At 49.8% G+C, this 23,904-nt stretch overlaps 1 protein-coding gene across 1 annotated transcript in view; it reads right to left on the bottom strand.

Moving 5' to 3' along the window:
• The window catches only part of LOC139240408 (chemerin-like receptor 1), a 311,315-nt gene that overhangs the window by 286,719 nt on the left and 692 nt on the right, over window positions 1-23,904 (bottom strand). The window lies entirely within an intron of this gene.

Here is a 23,904-nt window from a genome sequence, read left to right as displayed (position 1 = left end):
GCCGCGATCTTCCAACGACATATGGAAAGCCTCCTCAAGTCGATTCCAAGTACGGTGGTTTTTCAAGACAACATCCTCATCATGGGTTGTGATACTGAAGAACACCTCCACAACCTGGAGGAGGTGCTACGCAGACTGGACTGGGTAGGTCTGCGACTGAAAAAGGCGAAGTGCATCTTCTTAGCTCCAGAGGTAGAATTCCTGGGGAGGAGGGTAGCAGCAGACGGGGTCAGACCTACTGCGTCCAAAACAGAAGTGATCCAGAGAGCACCCAGAACCCGTAACATGATGGAGCTGCGTTCGTTCCTGGGGCTCCTGAACTATTTTGGTAACTTTCTTCCCAAATTGAGCACGCTGTTAGAGCCGCTACACGTGTTCCTACGCAAAGGTTGCGATTGGGTCTGGGGGGACAGCCAGGAAAGGGCTTTTGATAGATCAAGCAATTTGTTATGCTCCAACAAACTGTTAACGTTATATGACCCGTGCAAGAAACTTGTTTTAACGAGTGATGCATCGTCCTATGGGGTCGTGTGTGTGTTGTAGCATGTGAATGCCAATGGTCAGTTACAGCCGGTAGCCTATGCCTCCAGAACTCAGTCACAGACAGAAAGGGGCTATGGGATGGTAGAAAAGAAAGCGCTAACATGTGTATATGCAGTAAAAAAAATGTACCAGTATCTGTTTGGCAGGAAACTTGAGCTGGAGATAGATCACAAACCCCTAATGTCCCTTTTGGCCGACAACAAGGCCATAAAAGCGAATGCATCGGCCTGCATACAGAGGTGGGCACTCACGTTAGCCTCCTATGACTATACAATTTGGCACATATCGGGCACTGAAAACTGCACCGATGCACTCAGCAGGCTCCCACTAGCCACCACTAGGGGGCAACTGAGCATGCTGCTGAGATGGTCATGGCTGTTGAAGCTTTCAAAAACGAAGGCTCACCTGTGACAGCCCATCAGATTAAAGTCTGGACAAATAGAGATCCGCTATTGTCTTTAGTTAAGAAATGTGTCCTGAATGGGGACTGGGCAGCCACGTACGGGGCATGCCCTGAGGAATTTAAACCATTTCATAGGCGCAAGGATGAACTCTCGATTCAGGCCAATTGCCTACTGTGGGGAAACCGCGTAGTCATGCCCCAGATGGGCAGAGAGGTGTTTATCAGAGAACTCCACAATGAGCACCCGGGTATTGTCATGATGAAGGCAATTGCCAGGTCACACGTTTGGTGGCCAGGGATAGATGCAGACCTGGAACTTTGTGTTCGCAGGTGCAACATGTGTGCTCAGCTGGGCAACACATCCAGGGAAGCCCCCCTTAGCCCCTGGTCCTGGCCCGCCAAGCCATGGTCACGCATCCATGTGGACTACGCAGGTCCTTTCATGGAAAAAATGTTTTTGGTTGTAGTAGACGCCTACTCCAAATGGATTGAGTGTGCCATTTTAAATTCAAGCACATCCTCTGCCACGGTAGAAAGTCTACGGGCAATGTTCGCTGCCCACGGTCTACCAGATGTCTTGGTCAGCGACAATGGCCCGTGCTTCACAAGCACTGAATTCCAGGACTTCATGGCAGGCAATGGAGTCAACCATGTCAGAACGGCACCGTTCAAGCCGGCCTCAAATGGCCAGGAAGAATGAGCAGTGCAGATAATCAAACAGGGGATGCTCAGAATCCAAGGGGTTCCCTACAAAGCCGCTTATCACGCCTCCTGTTGGCCAAAAGATCCTGACCACACTCGCTCACAGGGGTTCCACCCGCAGAGCTGCTAATGAAAAGGACACTCAAAGCCAGGTTATCCCTTATGCACCCCACTATGAAAGAAATTGTTTAGAGCAGGAATCAGTCACAATGTGACTATCATGACAGGAATGCGAGGACGCGATGTATTGATGTCAATGACCCTGTCTTTGTCCTTAATTATGCTGCAGGGCCCAAATGGCTTGCAGGCACTGTGATTGCAAAAGAGGGGAATCGGGTTTTGGTAGCTAAACTTACCAATGGACAAATCTGCCACAAACACGTGGATCAAACTAAAAGGAGATTCAGCAACCCCATAGAAGAAGCAGAGGAAGAACACGACGGAGAGTTTACTCCACCACAGGTGACCGAACACCGGAACAAAGTGGAGGAAGAGCCCAGTCACTGTGGGCAGACCGGACAGGCCTGAGGCACCGCAAACAGCAGACACTCAGGCCAGCGCCCAACAACCGGAGCCCCAACTCAGGCGCTCTACAAGGGAGCGTAAACCACCAGAGAGACTTAATCTGTGATCCCAATAAGACTTTGGATGGGGGAGGTGATGTCATGTATTTAACTATCATTGTAACCCATGTATAAGCTGACCTAAGTTGTACACCTTGAGAACATTGACCACAAGGGGGTGAACTTGTGGGAGACTCCTAACCTGGACTTTCAGGTATAAAAGGGGAAGCTCCACCCACCTTCATCACTTGAGGTCTTGGTAATAAAGGTAACTGGTCACAGATTGACCTTCTCTCAAGTATGGGCCTCGTGTGCATTTATATTGTATAGTAAGAATATAACAATCTCCAACTGGCCCAATGATCAGCAATGATATAAACTTCCTCTTTTCTGAATGGAAACAACAGGTCTTGCAATGCTTCTGTACTTTGTAGAATTACGACACTTGTGGCGAGAGAGGAGGATGTCACAACGCACAGCCAGCTCCTACAAACAGCAACATGGTAAATGAGCAGATCATTTTCTTTAGTTGATGTTGTTTGAGGGATAAATATTGGAGAACTCCCCTCTGCTCTTCTTCAAAATAATGTCCGTGGGATCTTTTACATTTCACCTGAGAGGGCAGACGAGGCCTCGGGTTTGATGTCTCATCTGAAAGACAGCGCTTCAGATAGTGTGGTGCTCCCCCTGTTCTATCTCTCCAACAGTGTAGCATTCCCACATTACTGCCCCTCTAACAGTGCGGTGCTCTCTCAGTACCGCCCCTCCGACAGTGCGGCACTCCCTCAGTACTGCCCCTCCGACAGTGCGGCACTCCCTCAGTACCGCTCCTCCGACAGCGCGGCACTCCCTCAGTACCGCCCCTCCGATAGAGTGGCGCTCCCTCAGTACCGCCCCTCCGACAGTGCGGCGCTCCCTCAGTACTGCCCCTCCGACAGTGCGGCACTCCCTCAGTACCGCTCCTCCGACAGCGCGGCACTCCCTCAGTACCGCCCCTCCGATAGAGTGGCGCTCCCTCAGTACCGCCCCTCCGACAGTGCGGCGCTCCCTCAGTACTTCCCTCCAACAGTGCGGCGCTCCCTCAGTACTTCCCTCTGATAGTCCGATGCTCACTCAGTACTCAGACAAGTCCAGAAGGATGAGGAGGGATAGTTTCCCTGTGTCACAGTCACAAAGGATGTCATTTGTGACTTTGATGAGAGCCTTTTCGGTACTGTGGCAGGGGCAAAAACTAGATCGAAGGGATTCAAATATTTCAATTCATGTAAAGATGGTCATGGATTTGGTTGGCGACAACACGTTGAAGGACTTTGTACATGAAAGGGAGGTTGGAGATGGGGCGATATAGCTAGCAAGCAAAGTGGGGTCAAGGGTTGTTTTTTTGCGGAGAGGGGCGATGACCACAGATTTGAAGGAAAGGGGAACAGTACCTGGGGAGAGAGAACCATTAACAATGTCGGCTGACATGGGAACCAAAAAAGGAAGTTGGGTGGTCAGCAGTTTAGTGGGAATAGGGTCAAGAGAGCAGGAAGTGGGTCTTATGGACAAGATGAGCTTGGAGAGATCAAGAGCGGAGATCAAAGGGAAACTAGAGAAAGATGTGAGTTTAGGGCTGGGGCAGGTGGGAGCGTCAGATGAAGTTTGACCCTGTGGGCTAGGGGAAGGAAGAGAACTCGCAGAGGCAGCTGATCGGATGGTCTCAATCTTTGAGACAAAGAAGTCCATGAGCTTCTCACACTTGTTGTTGGAGGCGAGTGTGGTGGAGACAGGACAGAGAGGTTTAAGGAGACGGTTCACAGTAGAGAATTGTAGCCGGGGATTATTTTTGCAATCCATAATGATCCTGGAATAGTGAGCAGTTTTTAATGGAGAAGAGCAGGAACCGATAATGTTTTATGTTCGCCCAAATAAGTTCAGATCCAAGTTTTAGGAGATCTTCATGAACAGCATCTGGGAATGTGTTTGACCAAGAGTTTTGCATGCAGTTACTTATGGTGGCCAGGTCTAGGTAAATATATAGAGCACATTGTCAGTCAGTGTACAACATGTCAATCGGTAAGCAAGAAATCACCATCAGAAACATTACAACCATGGAAATGGCCTCCCAGGGTGTGGCAAATGTTACATGTCGATTTTGCTGAGCTAGAAGGACAACAATTGTTCATTGTGATTGATAGCCACTCAAAATGGGTAGAGGTGTTTCCGATGCAAAAAATAACAATTAAAATACTTAACAATTTGCGAAGATTGTTTTCTTCATATGGCCTCCGTGAAGAAATTGTGTTTGATAATGGGCTGCAATTTTGTTCCGAAGAATGTGCACAATTCATGAGCAGAAATGGTGTGAAATGTACCAAGGTTCCACTGTACCACGCTGGTTCAAAAGGTGCAGCAGAGCACACAGTACAAATTGTAAAACGTGCCCTCATCAAACAAATGTTGGGTCCAAATCCAAAGAAATGGCAGTTGTCATTGGACCACAAATTGGCCAATTTGTGAATTACTTATCGTAATACTCCTCATACAACTACTGGTAGAACACCAACAGAGTTGTTTTTGAAATGACAGCACGAACCAGGTTCTCATTGTTAAAGCCAAACTTGGCACAGTCGGTTGAAGTGATACAATCAAGACAGAAAGAGAATCATGTTGGATGTAGAGTAAGGGAGAGATATGTGCAATTGAATCAGAAGGTTAGAGTGAAGAACCATCACCATAAATGGTTAAACATAGAAAACATAGAAAATAGGTGCAGGAGTAGGCCAGTCGGCCTTTCGAGCCTGCACCACCATTCAATATGATCATGGCTGACCATGCAACTTCAGTACCCCACTCCTGCTTTCTCTCCATACCCCTTGATCCCTTTAGTCGTAAGGGCCACATCTAACTCCCTCTTGAATATATTTAACGAACTGGCTTCAACAACTTTCTGCGGTAGAGAATTCCACAGGTTCACAATTCTCTGAGTGAAGAGGTTTCTCCTCATCTCAGTCCTAAATGACTTACCCCTTATCCTTAGACTGCGACCCCTGGCTCTGGACTTTCCCAACATCGTGAACATTCTAACTGCATCTAACCTATCCAATCCCGTCAGAATTTTACATGTTTCTCTGAGATCCCCTCTCATTCTTCTAAATTCCAGTGAATATAAGCCATGTCGATTCAGTCTTTTTTTCATATGTCAGTCCTGCCATCCCGGGAATCAGTCTGGTGAACCTTCGCTGCACTCCCTCAATAGCAAGAATGTCCTTCCTCAGATTAGGAGTCCAAAACTGTACACAATATTCAAGGTGTGGTCTCACCAAGGCCCTGTACAACTGCAGTAACACCTCCCTGCTCCTACGCTCAAATCCTCTAGCTATGAAGGCCAACATACCATTTGCCTTCTTCACCGCCTGCTTCAATGACTGATGAACCATGACACCCAGGTCTCGTTGCACCTCCCCTTTTCCTAATCTGCCACCATTCAGATAATATTCTGCCTTCGTGTTTTTGCCCCCAAAATGGATAACCTCACATTGATCCACATTATACTGCATCTGCCATCTCACCTAACCTGTCCAATTCACCTTGCAGCCTCTTAGTGTCCCCCTCACAGCTCACACTGCCACCCAGTTTAGTGTCATCTGCAAACTTGGAGATATTACACTCAATTCCTTCTTCCTAATCATTAACCTATATTGTAAAGAGCTGTAGTCCCAGCACTGAGCCCTGTGGCACTCCACTAGTCACTGCCTGCCATTCTGAAAAGGACCCGTTTATCCCGACTCTCTGCTTCCTGTCTGCCAACTAGTTCTCTATCCACATCAGTACATTACCCCCAAACCCATGCACTTTGATTTTGCACACCAATCTCTTGTGCTGGACCTTGTCAAAAGACTTTTGAAAGTCCAAATACACTGGTCCAAATACCACATCCACTGGTTCTCCCTTGTCCACTCTGCTGGTTACATCCTCAAACAATTCCAGAAGATTCGTCAAGCATAATTTCCCTTTCATAAATCCATGCTGAATGGACCGGTCCTGTCACTGCTTTCCAAATGCGCTGCTATTTTATCCTTAATGATTGATTCCAACGTTTTCCCCACAACTGATGTCAGGCTAACCGGTCTATAATTACCCGTTTTCTCTCTCCCTCTTTTTTAAAAAAGTGGTGTTAGAATTAGCCATGCTCCAGTCCATGGGAACTGATCCAGTCGATGGACTGTTGGAAAATGATCACCAATGCATCCACTGTTTCTAAGGCCACTTCCTTAAGTACTCTGGGATGCAGACTATCAGGCCCCATGAATTTAACGGCCTTCAATCCCATCAATTTCCCAAACACAATTTCCCGCCTAATAAGGATATCCTTCAGTGCCTCCTTCTCACTAGACCCACTGTCCCCAGTACATTCGGAAGGTTATTTGTGTCTTCCTTCGTGAAGACAGAACCGAAGTATTTGTTCAATTGGTCTGCCATTTCTTTGTTCCCCATTATAAAGTCACCTGAATCCGACTGCAAGGGATCTACATTTGTCTTCACTAGTCTTTTTCTCTTCACATATTTATAGAAGCAGTCAGTTTTTATGTTCCCTGCAAGCTTCCTCTCGTACTCTATTTTCCTCCTCTTAATTAAACACTTAGTCCTCCTCTGTTGAATTCTAAATTTCTCCCAGTCCTCAGGTTTGCTGCTTTTTCTGGTCAATTTATATGCCTCTTCCTTGGTTTTAACACTATCCTTAATTTCCCTTGTTAGCCACGGTTGAGCCCGTTTTATTTTTACTCCAGTCAGGGATGTACAATTGCTGAAGTTCATCCATGTGATCTTTAAATGTTTGCCATTGCTTATCCACCATCAACCCTTTAAGTATCCTTTGTCAGTCTATTCTAGCCCAAGGGGCCTCGCACAACAAGATTGCTAATTAGTCCCTTCTCATTACACATCACCCAGTCGAGGATGGCCATTTCTCTCTTTGGTTCCTCGACATATTAGTCTGGAAAACCCTCCCTAATACACTCCAGGAAATCCTCCACCACCGCATTGCTACCAGTTTGGTTAGCCCTGGGCCATTCTTGGCCATTCCTCCGGAACCGCCCATCTACCGTCCAGGTTCCACCCGGTGAGAGATTCGTTGCGGAGGGATCCACCGGCATGACCTCATGTCGCCCGCCCATGCTGGTTGCTGCAAATCGCCCATTTTGTTGAGGGACGCTGGGCTGCGATCGACCTGCCACCCGCCAGAAGGACCGCTGGCAAAAAGCAGGTGTGAGCTGGCCGTGAGTCGGGCGGCAGGGAGAAGGGCTCTGAGTGCTGCAGTGCTGCACATCGCCGCTATGTGGTAGACGCTCGACCATCAGGAGTGGGACTGCTGGGAAAATGTTCGCTGGAGGTTGCTTTACTTTATTGCTGATGCTGATGGAGCGGAGGGTGCGGCGGCCAGGGAGCAGCATGGAGGCCCCGACCTGTGTGAGAACACCAGCGGCAGGTCGGGGCCATAAAAGGAGTGGTGAGCGGTGGCCCCGGAGCAGTGTGGAGGCATGCCACTTCAGGGAGCAATGCGAGCTGGTGCAGGAGGGCGACGGCAGCGAAGAGTGACGTCAGCAAGGTCCATGTCGGTGATTGGAGCCAGGCCACACTGCAATACATGTGTGCACTAGGTCCGTGCAGCAGAGCAGCTCACCAGTTGTCTTGGGTAATCCTTGCCAGTGGACCTAGACCTCGCTCTGTCAAGCCCGTGTGGTGGCTGGTGTGTAACAGCCACCACACGTTAAAAAAATCCACCCACAGGGATCTTCCACCCTTCAGGATGTAGTTCAGGACCTGGAATATTAGATCCTTCATTGAAACACCTGTGAACTCATCCTTTTTTGTTGTGGAAGCAATTCATCCTCGTTTCGAGGGACTGCCGATGATGATGATGTTTAAAGTGGATGTGATAAAAACGACTGAAATGTGTCTGGGCTGATGGAAACTTTTCCTTTGACCTTGCTGAAAGACCTGCATTGAGAAGCTCAATGGCAAAGGCAAAATAATTATGAATAAATGAAAAGTCACATTTTGTCCACCCAAGCTGATTAATTAATTCTGTAACACAGTCCTTCAAGAAGATCTCAGGGAAGCATTACATATCACATGGAGGGTGAGAGGGTTAGGTTTAGAATGATCTATTGTAAGCCTGAGACAGCTGCAGACTCTGACAACATTTGCATGAGAGAAACAGGGTACAAAGTTACAACTAACCGACTTTAGGGGCAGCACAATTACAGACCAAACTGAGGAAGGATTACGGTCAATAGAACACAGCAAGAGACAAGCGCTGCGGTGACTCAGTGCCCTACCGTTGAGATTCAACAACTAGACTGTCACTATCGCCTTGTTAGTATGTCCTGCTTTGTACTGCAAGGAATCTACTTCATAAAATCTGTTTCTAGAGGGATATAATTCAATAACAGAGAAGTTATGTTATATTTGCAGCTAACTTCGGTTAGACCACATCTGTAGCACTGTGCACAGTTCTGGTCTCCATATACCTTGGTTAGACCACACTTGGAGCACTGTGCACACTTCTGGTCTCCATATACCTCAGTTGGACCACACTTGGAGCACTGTGCACAGTTCAGGTCTCCATATACCTTGGTTAGACCACACTTGCAGCACTGTGCACAGTTCTGGTATCTATATTGTAGAGGCATGGAGAAGGTGCTAAAAAAAGATTTCCAAGAATGAAACCAGAACTGAGAGGTTATAACTATCAGGAAAGGCTGGGTCTCTTTACTCTAGAAAAGAGAAGGCTGAGGGGTGACCTGATAGAAGCCTTCAAGATCATGAAAGCGTTCGATAGGGCAGACATAGAGATGCTGTTTCCACTTGTGGAGGAAACCAGAACTAGGGGCTATTATGATACGATAGTTACGAATAAATCAAATGGGGAATTCAGGAGAATCGTCTTTAGCCAGAGAGGGGTGAGAATGTGGAACTCGCTCCCACAGGGAGGGGTTGAGGCGAATAGCAGAGATACATTTAAGGAGAAGCTGGATAAACACATAAGGGAGAAAGGAATAGAAGGATATGGTGATGGGGTGAGATGGAGGGAGGAGGCTGGTGTGGAGCATAAACACCGGCACGGAGCGGTGGGGCCCAATGGCCTGCTTCTGTGCTGTAAATACTTTGTAGATCGACCTTAATCTCCAACTGGCCCTGTCATGTATGTAGACCATATAAACTAACTGTATAGTCACAGAAGGTGTGCCACCAGAGGGCACTGCGATGGGAGACCTGAGGGTCACCTGCATAGGTGTGCAGAGTCCAGTATAAAAGGCTGCCCACCATGCTTGTGCCTCACTCTGGAGTTACAATAAATGGTTCTAAGGTCACAACAGCTCAAGTACAATACTAGACCTTGTGGAGTCATTCATAAGAGTATTAAAGACATAGCAACTGGCGACGGGATTGCGAACTTTCACTCCAAAATGACTAACATTTGTGCATTAGAAAAGTTCTCAGAAGGTGAAGATTAGGAAGACTTTACGGAGCGGCTCGACCAATATTTCATAGCAAATGACCTGGTCGGCAATGATCCGGCCACGCTGGCAGATAAACGCAGAGCTATCCTGTTGACCAGTTGTGGGCCCGCGGTCTATGGCCTCATCAGGGACTTGCTTGTACCAGAGAAAACAACGACCAAGTCATACGTGGAGCTGAAAGTGTTAATTCGGGACCAACTGAAACCGAAGGAGAGCATCCTCACGACCAGGCATCGCTTTTATACACACCGCCGTCCCGAGGGCCAAGAAATCGCGAAGTACGCTGCCGACCTCAGGAGGCTGGCAGGACCGTGTGAACTCGGCGCATTCCTCGCCGATGCGTTGTGGGACGTCTTCGTAATTGGCATCGGTCATGGGGCCCTTCTTCATAGGCTACTGTCTTCTGAAACCACCATCACCCTGCAGAAGGCCATCAGCATCAGCCAGGTGTTCATGGCCTCAAGCTGCAGCTCCAAGCAGATGCTGACTCACTCTCAAGACTCAAACCCGGCAAGTACTGTAAATAGAATGGCGCCTTTCACAGGCAGAACGGTTGAACATGAATCTGCCCTGGGCAGAGCATACAGGCCCCCGAGTCATTTACCTCAGAGTCCGCCGAGAGGTGCAAACGTAAGTCGAGTAGCACCATGCTGGCGTTGCGGAGGTAATCACAAGGCTCATCAGTGTCGGTTCAGAAACTGTGTGTGCAAAGGTTGCAGCACAAAATTCCACCTCCAGCGAATGTGCAAAGGAGCTGTGACTCACCACATGGAAGAGGAGTCAGCAGATGGCTGTGAATCCAGTGCGGATTACGAGGAGATGGCTAGAGAGGCAGCTCAGTTCCAGAACAAAATGTATGAAGTATATACCTGCACCACGGATTGTCCTCCAGTGATAATGGAAGTCGAGATAAATGGCGTTCCGGTCTTCAAGGAAGTGGACAGAGGGCGAGTCAGTCAGTAATGAGCCAGGAAGCCTTTGAGAGGCTATGGAACGATCAAGCTGAATGACCCAAGCTGGTCCCGGTTCAGGCAAATCTGCGCACCTACACCAAGGAACTGATATCAGTTGTTGGTAGTACGGATATAAGTGTATCCCATGATGGCACGGTGCATAATTTAGCATTGTGGATTGTTTCAGGTGTTCGACCAATGCCACTTGGAAGAAGATGTATGGGGAATATTCATTGGAACTGGGAAGACTTCATCCCTCCAGCGATCGACGTCTCCCGTACTCAGAGGCAGAGCAAGCCCCCACCTTCAGCTGGACCAGGCACCGGAGAGCAGGTCCGCGCAGCCCGAGGCACAGATCGCTCATCACGACTGCGTGGCGATGATCCGGCCAAGACGACCCGAATGCACCTTCCCAGTTTCAGAGGCAGGCCTCCTGGGGAGGAAGATTGGATCTGAGGGAGCCTTCCCAGCTTCAATGGCAGAATCCCTGGGAAAGAAGATCGCAGCAGTCAACATCATGGACAGGGAAAAGATGGCATCCAATCCATGAGGTGCAGTGTTAATGGAGCAACGGCACGTGGTTCCATGATTGGGGTAAAAGTAGTAAGGCCATTTTACAGGAGGCCAGCAACCCACCATTTTTGATCGAACTGCTTGAAATTGGTAACCGATATAAAAGTCCAGCTGTAACGAGCAAAATGTTGTTGAGCAAATTGCAATCAGCCAATGTAGCAGGCGAACACCTAACGCTCGTATACAGGTCCAGTGAGCTACCCAATGCTGTAACCTGCATCCCCGGGACTAGAACGATGTATCATTAAATGTCCCCACAGCTGACAGAAGTAGACAAGCCGCAGACTAAACGATCCCCGGAGAGCAGAAGCACCGGTAGCGATACCCTGCCTCAGATTGGTTTAACATTGCAGGCACAGGATGGCATGAACCGCCACGGGCCAGAAACAGTTCGCAGTCGGCTACCGTCGCCCATCACCCGGGTGGAAAAGAGCGCAAGGGGTCACCTGCAATGGCTCCTCCGAAAGGGACCTGGACCAGCCAGGATCCCAAACTCGAGAGTGCTCACAACAGTGCCCTCAAGGAAAGCAAGTCAGCAGTCCCCTGCGAACTGTTAGACAAGACGAGGCAGTCCCACCGTCACTCAGATGAAACGTTCATTCGCTCAGACCGCTTCCCAGGGAGCAGCAGCGACACAGTGCAAACGAAAAGGACAGGGAGGTCACAGACACATCAGCTCTCTTTGGGCCTGCCCGACTCTTGGAGTAATGGCCAGAGCCCTGAGCTCCGGCAACTCGAGCAAAATGAGCTCACCTCTCCCACAGACCCACTAGCATGGGGCGCTGCGCTGCCACCAGATGATCTGGATCTCATCCGGCTGTGCTGGAACTAGACTGTCCTTGTGTACCTGTACTGATATACCTGTACTGATCATGGAAATGTACCACGCAAAAAGAAACGCAACTGTAATCCACCCAACAAACGTATCGAGATGTAAATGTAAAACCCATGTGATGAACTTGAATTCAACTTGCATGTAACGGGCCATTAGCCTGATCTCTGTGTGTGTGGGGAGAGGGGGGGGGAGAATGGAGTAGTCATGGACTCACAACCAGAAACCACGGGGACCTCCACTGGCAACAAATCTCACTACCAACCCACCCAAGCTAGAAGCAACCCTCCAATGGTCAACCAGGAAGACCAAAGCCCAGGTCACCGTCAATGTACGAGTCAATTTGCATTAAAGACTTGGGGTAAGTGATGTCATGTATGTCGCTCATGTATCCTAACTGTATGGTCATATAAGCTGTGCCACCAGAGGGCACTGCGGTGGGAAACCTGAGGGTTACCTGTATAGGTCTGCAGGGCCCAGTATAAAAAGCTGCCCACCATACTTCTGTCTCACTCTGGAGTTACAATAAATGGGACGAAGGTCACAACAGCTCGAGTACAAGAGACATCGTGGAGTCAATCATAAGAGTATTAAAGATATAACTGACCCAATGATCAGCAATGATATAAACTTCCTCTTTTCTGAGTGGAAACAACAGGTCTTGCAATGCTTCTGTACTTTGTAGAATTACTTCACTTGTGGCGAAAGAGGAGGATGTCACACCGCACAGCCAGCTCCGACAAAAAGCAACGTGGTAAATGAGCAGATCATTTTTTTTGTGTTGATGTTGTTTGAGGGATAAATATTGGAGAACTCCCCTCTGCTCTTCTTCGAAATAATGGCCTTGGGATTTTTTACATTCCGCCTGAGAGGGCAGACGGGACCTCGGGTTTGATGTCTCATCTGAAAGACGGCACTTCCGTAAGCGCAGTACTCCCTCAGTACTGCCCCTCCGACAGTGCGGCACTCGCTCAGTACTGCCCCTCCGACAGTGCGGCGCTTCCTCAGTACTGCCCCTCTGACAGTGTGGCGCTCCCTCAGTACTGCCCCTCTGACAGTGTGGCGCTCCCTCAGTACTGCCCCTCCGACACTGCGGCGCTCCCTCAATGTTGCCCCTCCGACAGTGCGGCACTCGCTCAGTACTGCCCTTTTGCACCAGCCCATATCTGTGTGCTCAAGTCTCTGCAATGTTACTCAAACCCACGACCTTCTGACTCGGAGGCGAGAGTGCTGCCCACTGATTCATGGTTGACAGGGGACAAGTCGCAGAATGGATCACAAGCTGGCTGCAAAACAGTAAACAGAGAGTAGGGGTTAAGGGTATGTTACTGAGACTGGCGGAAGGTGGAAAGTGTTGAGACCACTGCTGTTCACCATTTACACAAAGGATTTGGACTCAGGGATGGATAACATCAAATTGGCCTTTGTAGTGTTGCATATACAATAACTGTTAGACTGAGTACTTTTTAACTCCAAGAGGTATAACCTTGGCTCTGCTTTATTAAGGCCCAATGTGACTCATGTACAAAATGTCTGGCCTTTGATACTTGGGCTGCACACACGTGTGTGCACCCCAATGGCCTCCAACAGTGACGCCATCTGGTGGCTAGTGATCCCAAAAGTACATACATGACAATAGCCCCCTCTGAGATATTAACACAGTCTTTTACAAATTGAGACAGTCCGGTGTTTTACGCTCCTGGGTTGACCGTCTCAGTTCAACTCCAGCCTTGGGTGAGTGTTCAGAGTCTGTTGTGACTGGTGGCTGGGTGGCTGACCTGGTGGGAATGGCAATGGCCATGTCAGGGATTGAAAATCCATTTTCATTGAACATGTCAGTGATTGAAAGTCCCGTTTCACTGATGACCACTGAGTCCTCTGATGACTGGGGGTAGGTTGTTTGGTTGTCGATTGTCTCTTCCTCCGACTGTTCCGGTTCATCTGTGCGCCGCAGTTTTGTGTGATCCATATGTTTCCTGCGTGTTTGCCCATTTTTGAACTTGACAATAAATACTCTGTTGCCCTCCTTGGCCATGACAGTGCCAGCGATCCACTTGGGACCCTGACCATAATTCAGAACATATACAGGATCATTTACAGAAATATCGCGTGACACAGCTGCACAATCGTGATACCCTTGCTGACTTTGTCTTCTATATTCATAATGATTATTCAAGTCAGGGTGTACAAGAGATAACTTGGTCTTAACACCTCTCGTCATCATTGTTCGGCAGGCGAGACCCCGTGTGTGCGGTCTTGTCCTGTAACTAAGCAGTATGCATGGCAGGCGGGTGTGCAGTGACCCTTGGGTTACTTGCTTTATACTCTGCTGTATGATTTGGACAGCACGTTCGGCTTGTCCATTGGATGCTGACCTTACATGTTTGATGCCATTGAGTTTCATGAACTATTGAAACTCCTGACTGGTGAAGCATGACCCTTTGTCGCTAACAACAATGTCAGGCTGACCATGTGTCGCGAACATGAACTGAGATTCTCAATGGTAGCTGTGGATGTGCCGGATGACATGATTATACACTCTATCCACTTTGAATATGCATCCACCACAACTAACAACATTTTCCACAGGCAGTGACCGGCAAAGTCTATGTGGATCCTGAATCATGGTCAAGACGGCGATGACCACAGACTCAGCGGCGACTCCGCTGGTGCTTTGCTGAGCTGCATGCAAGTGTTGCACTGATGCACACATAATTCCAGCTCAGAGTCAATTCCCGGCCACCATACATGAGACCTGGCAATGGCTTTCATCATTACAATGCCGGGATGTGTGCTATGTAGCTCACGTACAAATTTCTCTCTCCCTTTCTTGGGCATACAAGACGATTGCCCCACAGTATACAATCCGACTGAATAGATAGTTCGTCTTTGTGATGAATGTAAGGTTTGGTCTCCTCTCACATTTGCTTGGGTATGGCAGACCAATCACCTTTGAGGATGCAACTCTTCACCACCAATAAAATCGGGTCCTGGCTGGTTCAGGTCTTAACTTGTTGAGCCGTGACAGGGGTTCCTTCACTCTCAAAAGCGTCCACAACCTCCGGTGTGGGCAGTGGCAGACGGCTTAAAGTTTTGGCGCAATTCTCGGTGCCAGGTCTATGACAAATGACATAACCATAAGTGGATAATGTCAGCGCCCACCTCTGGATGCGGGATGAAGCACTGGTATTGATACCCTTGTTTTCAGAGAACAGTGAAATGAGTGGCTTGAGATCTGTCTCCAGTTCAAACCGAAGACCGAACAGGTACTGATGCATCTTTTTAGCCCCAGACACACGGGCTAGTGCTTCTTTATCTACCATGCTGCAGGTTCTTTTCGCTTTCGACAAACTTTTTGACGCATACGCGACTGGTTGAAGTTTACCCGACTCATTAGCTTGTTGGAGCATGCAACCGATTCCATATGACGAATCATTACAGGCCAATACTAAACGTTTACATGGGTCATAATGTACCAGCATCTTGTTAGAGCAAAGCAGATTAGTGGCTTTCTCAAAAGCTCTGTCTTGAGATGCACCCCACACCCAGTTGTCACCTTTTCTTAGCAGCATGTGCAGTGGTTCCAATATGGTGCTCAATTTAGGTAAGAAGTTACCGAAGTAGTTGAGTAGACCCAGGAATGAACGCAGCTCCGTCACATTCTGTGGCTTGGGTGCATTCTTGATGGCCTTGTTTTTCACGTCCGTGGGCCTGATGCCATCAGGAGTAATTTTCCTCCACAGGAATTTGACCTCTGGCGCCATGAAGACGCACCTCGAGCGTTTCAGTCTGAGTCCCACTTTGTCCAGGCAATGTAAAACCTCTTCCAGGTTGTTCAGATGTTCCTCGGAGTCACGACCTGTGATCATCTTGGAACACGATGGTTCTGGGAACGGACTTCAGTAGACTCTCCATGTTCCTCTGAAATATTGCTGCAGCCGAGCGAATTCCAAAAGGGCACTTGTGATAAATTAACAGTCCTTTATTCGAGTTAGTACACACAAGTCTCTTCGACGTCTCGACCAGCTCCTGTGTCATGTAGGCCGACGTCAAGTCCATTTGGTGAACGACTTCTCCCGGCTAGCATTGCAAACAAGTCATCATGTGTCGGTAACGGGTACTGATCCTGTTTCGAAACCCTGTTGATCGTAGCCTTGTAGTCTCCACAGATTCTGACTGTGCCATCACTTTTCAGCACAGGAACAATGGGGCTGGCCCATTCATTAAATTCGACCGGTGATATGATCCCTTCACGCTGGAGTCTGTCCAGTTCGATTTCGACCTTCTCCCTTATCATACACGGAACTGCCCGAGCTTCATGATGGACAGGTCTTGTATCCGAGTCCACGTGGATCTGCAGCTTGGCTCCCGTGAAGTTACCGATGCCTGGTTCGAACAGCGAGGGGAACTTGCTCAGTACTTGGGCACATGTATCTTACTTCGACGACAATGCCTTGCATCTGATTTTTTCAAGCCAGTTCCTGCCGAACAGCGTTGGGCCATTGCCTGGGACACTCCATTGCGGTAACTCGTGAACCGCACCGTCATACAACACTTTAATTGTGGCACTGCCAATCATCGTTATGAATTCTTTGGTGTATGTGCACAACTTGGCATTGACTGTACTCAGCCTGGGCCTCACAGCCTTAGTATCCCACAGCTTGTCGAATGCCCTCTGGCTCATTATCGATTGAATCGCTCCAGTGTCCAGTTCCATCGATACTGGCACCCCAGTAAATTTCACGTTGATCATTATCCATTTGCTCTTAGTTAGGAACGAGTACAGTCCATACACTTCCTCCTCTGGTATCTCGGATTGCGTATCCGGATCCGTGCTAGTCTGACCATCATCCTCCATGTGGTGTGTCGCAGCACGCTTGCTCATCTGCGGACACTTGCGCCGGAGATGCCCCACTCTCAGACAGCCTTTGCAACTATATTGCTTAAATCAGCACTGCTGCTGCCAGTGATATCCCCCACAATGCCAACACGGAGAAATCGGATGCATTCCCGCTGACGGACTTTGGGCAGCCACAGGTTTTGCGTACGCATTCGGGTAGGCCCTGCCATGTGCCGCTCTGCCGAATGCTGAATCAATCATATTTACAGTACTTGCCGAGTTTCGAATTTTCACTGATATCTGCTTTGGACTTCTATCCATCATCATGCATGACTGAGCGATCGTGATGGCCCTGTTCAAGTCCAACGTCTGCACCACCAGTAGTTTACGCAGGATCACCTCGTGGTTGATGCCGATTACAAAGAAGTCCTGCAGCATGTCTGCCAACACCGCCCCGAACTTACATGGTCCTGCTAGACGTCTCAGGTCGGCAACGAATTCCGCCGCATTCTGGCCCTCTGAGCGAACGTGAGTACAAAATCTGTATCTCGAGATGATGATGCCTTCGTCTGGCTTAAGGTGGTCCTGTACCAGTGTACACAATTCTTCAAATGTCTTCTCTATTGGACTCACAGGCAGGAGTAGATTCTTTATCGGACCATAAATTTTTGGACCGCAAACTGTGAGGAACACTGCCCAGCGCCGATCTGCGTTATCGACCTCCTCCCTTTTGTTGGCCACAAAGAACTGGCTCAACCGGTTCACAAAGTCGGCCCAATCTTCTCCTTCCACAAATCGCTCCAACAATCCAATTGTGCTCATTTTTGCATGCAAAGGTTCTTGTTGCCTCGTCACCAAGTGTTGTGTGTGCAATAACTGTTAGACTGAGCACTGTTTAACTCCAACAGGTAGAATCTTGGCTCTGTTAATATACAAAATGGCTGGCCTTTTATACTTGAGCTGCACACACGTGCGTGCAGTCCAATGGCCTCCAACAGTGACACCATCTAGTGGCTAGTGACCCCAAAAGTACATACATGACATGTAGCTAACACAAGGGAAGAAGGCGACAACATACAAGAAGACATTGATAAACTTGCAAAATGGGCGTGTAATTGGCAAATGAAGGTCAATATCGATAAGTATGTGATAATGAGGCCACATAATGTTTGGATTATAAGAGTCTAAATGGAGTAGAGGAACTGAGGGATCAGGGCATTACATATTCACAAATCACTAAAAGTAGCAACGCAGGTTAATAAGGCCACAAAAAAACAAACCAAACATTTGGATTCAGTTCTAGAGGGGTAGAATTCAAAAGCAGAGTTTATGTTAAATTTGCAGCCAACCTCAGTTAGACCACACTTGGAGCACTGTGCACAGTTCTGGTCTCCATATACCTGAGTTAGACCACGCTTGCAGCACTGTGCACAGTTCTGGTCTCCATATACCTTGGTTAGACCACACGTGGAGCACTGCACACTTCTGGTCTCCATATACCTTGGTTAGACCACACTTGGAGCACTGCACACTTCTAGTCTCCATATACCTGGGTTAGACCACACGTGGAGCACTGTGCACAGTTCTAGTCTCCATATACCTGGGTTAGACCACACTTGGAGCACTGTGCACAGTTCTAGTTTCCATATACCTGGGTTAGACCACACTTGCAGCACTGTGCACAGTTCTGGTCTCTGTGTTTTAAAAATTATATAGAGGCACTAGAGAGGGTGCTTAAAAAAAAGGTTTACAAGGATGAAACCAGAACTGAGAAATTATAACTATCAGGAAAGGTTGGGGCTTTTTACTCGAGCAAAGAGAAGGCTGCGGTGTGACCAAGGTCAATGGAGACCAGAACTGCGCACATAGAGGCCTTCAAGTTTATGAAACGATCCGATCGGGTAGAGAGGATGTTTCCACTTGTGGAGGAGACCAGAGCTAGGGGCCATCAATATACGACAGTCACTAATAAATCAAATGGGGAATTCAGGAGAAACTTCTTTACCAGAGAGGGGTGAGAATGTGGAGCTCGCTCCCACAGGGAAGGGTTGAGGCGAATAGCAGAGATACATTTAAGGGTAAACTGGATAAACACATGAGGGAGAAAGGAATAGGAGATGGTGATGGGGTGAGATGGAGAGGAGAGGGAGGAGCCTGGTGTGGAACATAAACCCCGGCACGGAGCGGTGGGGCATAAACCCCGGCACGGAGCGGTGGGGCCCAATGGCCTGTTTCTGGGCTGTAAATACTTTGTAGATCGACCTTAAGCTCCAACTGGCCCAATGACCAGCAATGATATAAACTTCCTCTTTTCTGAGTGGAAACAACAGGTCTTGCAATGCTTCTGTACATTGTAGAATTACTTCACTTGTGGCGAGAGAGGAGGATGTCACACCGCACAGCCAGCTCCGACAAACAGCAACGTGGTAAATGAGCAAATCAGTTTTTTTTGTTGATGTTGTCTGAGGGATAAATATTGGATAACTCCCCTCTGCTCTTCTTAGAAATAATGGCTGTGGGATCTTTTACATTCCACCTGAGAGGACAGACGGGGCTCGGGTTTAATGTCTCATCTGAAAGACAGCAACTGTGACAGTGCGGTGCACCCTCAGTACCGCCCCTCCGACAGTGCGGCACTCCCTCTGCCCTGCCCCTCTGACAGTGCGGCGCTCCCCTCCGACAGTGCGGCGCTCCCTCAGTACCGCCCCTCCAACAGTGCGGCGCTCCCTCAGTACTGCCCCTCCGACAGTGCGGCGCTCCCTCAGTACTACCCCTCCGACAGTGCGGCGCTCCCTCAGTACTGTCCCTCCGACAGTGCAGCACTCCCTCAGTACCGCCCCTCCAACAGTGAGGCACTCCCTCAGTACCGCCCCTCCGACAGTGCGGCGCTCCCTCAGTACTACCCCTCCGACAGTGCGGCGCTCCCTCAGTACCGCCCCTCCGAAATTGTGGTGCTCCCTCAGTACCGCCCCTCCGACAGTGCAGCACTCCCTCAGTACCGCCCCTCCGACAGTGCGGCACTCCTTCAGTAAAGCCCCTCCGACAGTGCTGTACTCCCTCAGTATCTGATACATTTGGCATGATGTCAACTGGCTCCATCCTTCCTTATTCTCACCACTCTCTGGGTAAAGAAGTATCTTCTGAATTTACCATTGGATTTATTAGGTGCCTATTTGGTATCGATGGCCCCTAGTCCTGGTCTCGCCCCACAAGTGGAAACATCTTTTCTACGAATAACAAAAGAACGTAAGACAAGAACATTCGGCCCCTCAAGTCGACTCATGCCTGATCTTCTACCTCAACTGCACGTTTCCTCCCAATCCCCATATCCCTCGATTCCTCTAGAGTCCAAAATCTATTGGACATTGCCTTGAAGTTACTCAATAACTGAGTTTCCACAGCCCTCTGTGGTAGAGGCACCCAGATTCACCACCCGCTGCACTGTCGGAGGGGCAGTACTGAGGGAGCGCCTCACTGTCAGAGGGGCAGTACTGAGGGAGCGCCACACTGTCAGAGGGGCAGTACTGAGGGAGCGCCACACTGTCGGAGAGTTAGTACCGAGGGAGCACCGCACTGTCAGAGGGGCAGTACTGAGAGAGCGCCACACTGTCGGAGGGGCAGTACTGAGAGAGTGCCGCACTGTCGGAGGGGAAGTAATGAGGGAGCGCCGCACTGTCGGAGAGTTAGTACCGAGGGAGCACCACACTGTCGGAGGGGAAGTACTGAGGGAGCGCCGCACTGTCGGAGGGGCAGTACTGAGGGAGCACCGCACTGTCGGAGGGACAGTACTGAGGGAGCGCTGCACTGTCGGAGGGACAGTACTGAGTGAGCGCCGCACTGACGGAGGGGCAGTTCTGAGGGAGCGCCTCACTGTCGGAGGGGCGGTACTGAGGGAGCGCCGCACTGTCGGAGGGACAGTACCGAGGGAGCGCTGCACTGTCGGAGGGGCAGTACTGAGGGAGCGCCTCACTGTCGGAGGGGCAGTACTGAGGGAGTGCTGCGCTGTCGGAGGGGCAGTACTGAGGGAGCGCCGCACTGTTGGAGGGGCAGTACTGAGGGAGTGCTGCGCTGTCGGAGGGGCAGTACTGAGGGAGCGCCGCGCTGTCGGAGGGGCAGTACTGAGGGAGCGCCGCACTGTCGGAGGGGCAGTACTGAGGGAGCGCCTCACTGTCGGAGGGGCAGTACTGAGGGAGCGCCGGACTGTCGGAGGGGCAGTACTGAGGGAGCGCCTCACTGTCGGAGGGGCAGTACTGAGGGAGCGCCGCACTGTCGGAGGGGCAGTACTGAGGGAGTGCCGCACTGTCAGAGGGGCAGTACTGAGGGAGTGCCGCACTGTCGGAGGGGCAGTACTGAGGGAGTGCCGCACTGTCGGAGGGGCAGTACTGAGGGAGTGCCGCACTGTCGGAGGGGCAGTACTGAGGGAGCGCCTCACTGTCGGAGGGGCGGTACTGAGGGAGTGCCGCACTGTCGGAGGGGCAGTACTGAGGGAGTGCCGCACTGTCGGAGGGGCAGTACTGAGGGAGTGCCGCACTGTCGGAGGGGCAGTACTGAGGGAGCGCCGCACTGTCGGAGGGGCAGTACTGAGGGAGTGCCGCACTGTCGGAGGGGCAGTACTGAGGGAGTGCCGCACTGTCGGAGGGGCAGTACTGAGGGAGCGCCGCACTGTCGGAGGGGCAGTACTGAGGGAGCGCCGCACTGTCGGAGGGGCAGTACTGAGGGAGCGCCGCACTGTCGGAGGGGCAGTACTGAGGGAGTGCCGCACTGTTGGACGTGCCATCTTTTGGATGAGACATCCTTCATCACTGGAATGTCAGTTTAGGTTTTTGTGTTCAAGTCCCTGGAGTGGTCCCTAGAGAGTGCTACCCGCTGAGCCATGGCTGACAATGGTAGAAGGATGAGAGGGGAGATGAGGAGAACTATTTTCACCCAGAGGGTGTAAGGTTCGAAAATCCATGGCCGCATTTTATTGGAACGCCCAAGGGACAAGAAATCTAAGGTGGGATCGTCCTATACATTTTAAATGAACATTTTTGACCAAGTAAAATCCTCAGACCAGGCAGGCTGGGAAACGTGTGGGCGGTTACAGACATTGTGGAGTCTGGCTCACAATGGAGGAAAAGTGCATTCTGGCAGGCCAATCAGGGGTCGAGTCAGGCCTGAAGCGGCGAAACCCTCAACCAATGAGGACTACCCGGCCCAGTTCGAAAATATGACTCACCCCTAATCAAATTATGAATCTGGACCATCATCTACCTAATTAATATGGACAGTGGACAATAGTCCTGAGATCACTGCGATGATGTCCCATCAAAGGGGAGGCCCAAACCAATTGACTCCCAGGACTGTTACAGTGGACCAGCAGACTTTGAGGCACCAATGTGCACTGAAACAATACCCCTGTCCTATGACATCTTCTGATTAAATATTTAAAGCTATCTCCCCGCCCAAACTTACATAATGGACCACCAACTGAATTTGGGCGCGAAAAGGCCAGAACTAAATTGGATACAAATATAGGACCTATGGAACCACCGAGAGAGGGAGAAGCAGCTGGAGCAGTAGGAGAAGGAGTCGAGGAGCAGTAGCAGTCACAGACAGACAGAAACCGAGAGAGAACGGAGACGGACTGTTACGGGCCCTGGACTCGACTTGTGTGCAGAATATACAACCCAACTACCGAGAGGCCCAACATCATCTCAAGAAGCCGAGCTGCACATCGAACAACGCTCCGAGGCCAATCAGCTGAAGAACCGGAGACCGATGTAACTGGGAGAGGCAACATTCACTCCAGCTACCCCGTAAATCAACTATCCTAAGGCTAAAAAAGAAAATAACTGTCAAAAGGGATGGTAAATATTATCCTGGGGTTTCTTTTCCCAACTGTCAGCCTGGGTCAGTCAGGTAAAAAGGGAGGTGGGGGTGTTGTTGGAAATGTCTTGTAAAGATAAAATTGTGTAAGGTTTTTGTTGTGTCCGTTTCTTCGCATAGATTTTCATCGTTTATAAGTGTGTGTCAGGTATGTGTTTGGATGAAATTAGACCTTGTTGGAAACTTACCGTGGTTAATAAATTGGACTTACCCGTTTTTTTTTCGTTCCAAGGACCACTTGTCTCTGAGTGTTTTGTTTTCCCTTGTGGAAGCTCATAATCCACCAAAATTCTGAGGTTAGAACCAAATAGGGGTGCAAGAGTGCTTCGAAACTGCCAGTTTAGTGGTCAGCGAGCCATCAGCTGCTGGACCGTGCCCTAGAAGGGACAGAGAGGCCCAATACACCAACAGCCACCAAAGATCCGCGTAATTGGGCAGAGCAAAAACCACCTACAAGGGTGGTGGGGGTCTGGATCTCACTGCCTGAAAGGGTGGTAGAGGCAGAAAGCCTCATCACATTAAAAAGTACTTGGATGTGTACTTGAAGTGCCGGAACCTACAGGGCTACGGACCCAGAGTGGAAAGTGGGATTAGGCTTGAAAGCTCTCGGTCGGACAGCGCAGACACGATGGGCCGAATGGCCTCATTCTGTGCAATATATTTCTATGGTTCAACGATTCTATGAAGGATGGAGTCAGTGTGGGATTGGAGCGAGAGTTGACATCATGCCAGTTGTATCAGATAAAGATACAGTGCTGCTAAACTGCAGCCTCCAATCTGATCGATCAATATCTGCCATGTTGCTGTTTGTACAAGGCCGAGACAAGTTTGTGCAGTGCTCCCTCAGTAATGCCTCTCCGACAGTGCGGCGCTCCCTCAGTACTGTCCCTCCGACAGTGCGGCGCTCCCTCAGTACTACCCCTCCGACAGTGTGGCACTCCCTCAGTACTGCCCCTCCGACAGTGCGGCGCTCCCGCAGTACCGCCCCTCCGACAGTGCGGTGCTCCCTCAGTACTGTCCCTCCGACAATGCGGCACTCCCTCAGTACCGCCCCTCCGACAGTGCGGTGCTCCCTCAGTACTGTCCTTCCGACAGTGCGGCACTCCCTCAGTACTGCCCCTC

This window comes from Pristiophorus japonicus, chromosome 31 (genome assembly GCF_044704955.1).
Source record: "Pristiophorus japonicus isolate sPriJap1 chromosome 31, sPriJap1.hap1, whole genome shotgun sequence".
In the NCBI taxonomy this organism is placed as follows: domain Eukaryota; kingdom Metazoa; phylum Chordata; class Chondrichthyes; family Pristiophoridae; genus Pristiophorus; species Pristiophorus japonicus.
Note: the sequence above shows the minus strand (reverse complement) of the source record. Positions and strands in the feature narration are given on the sequence as shown.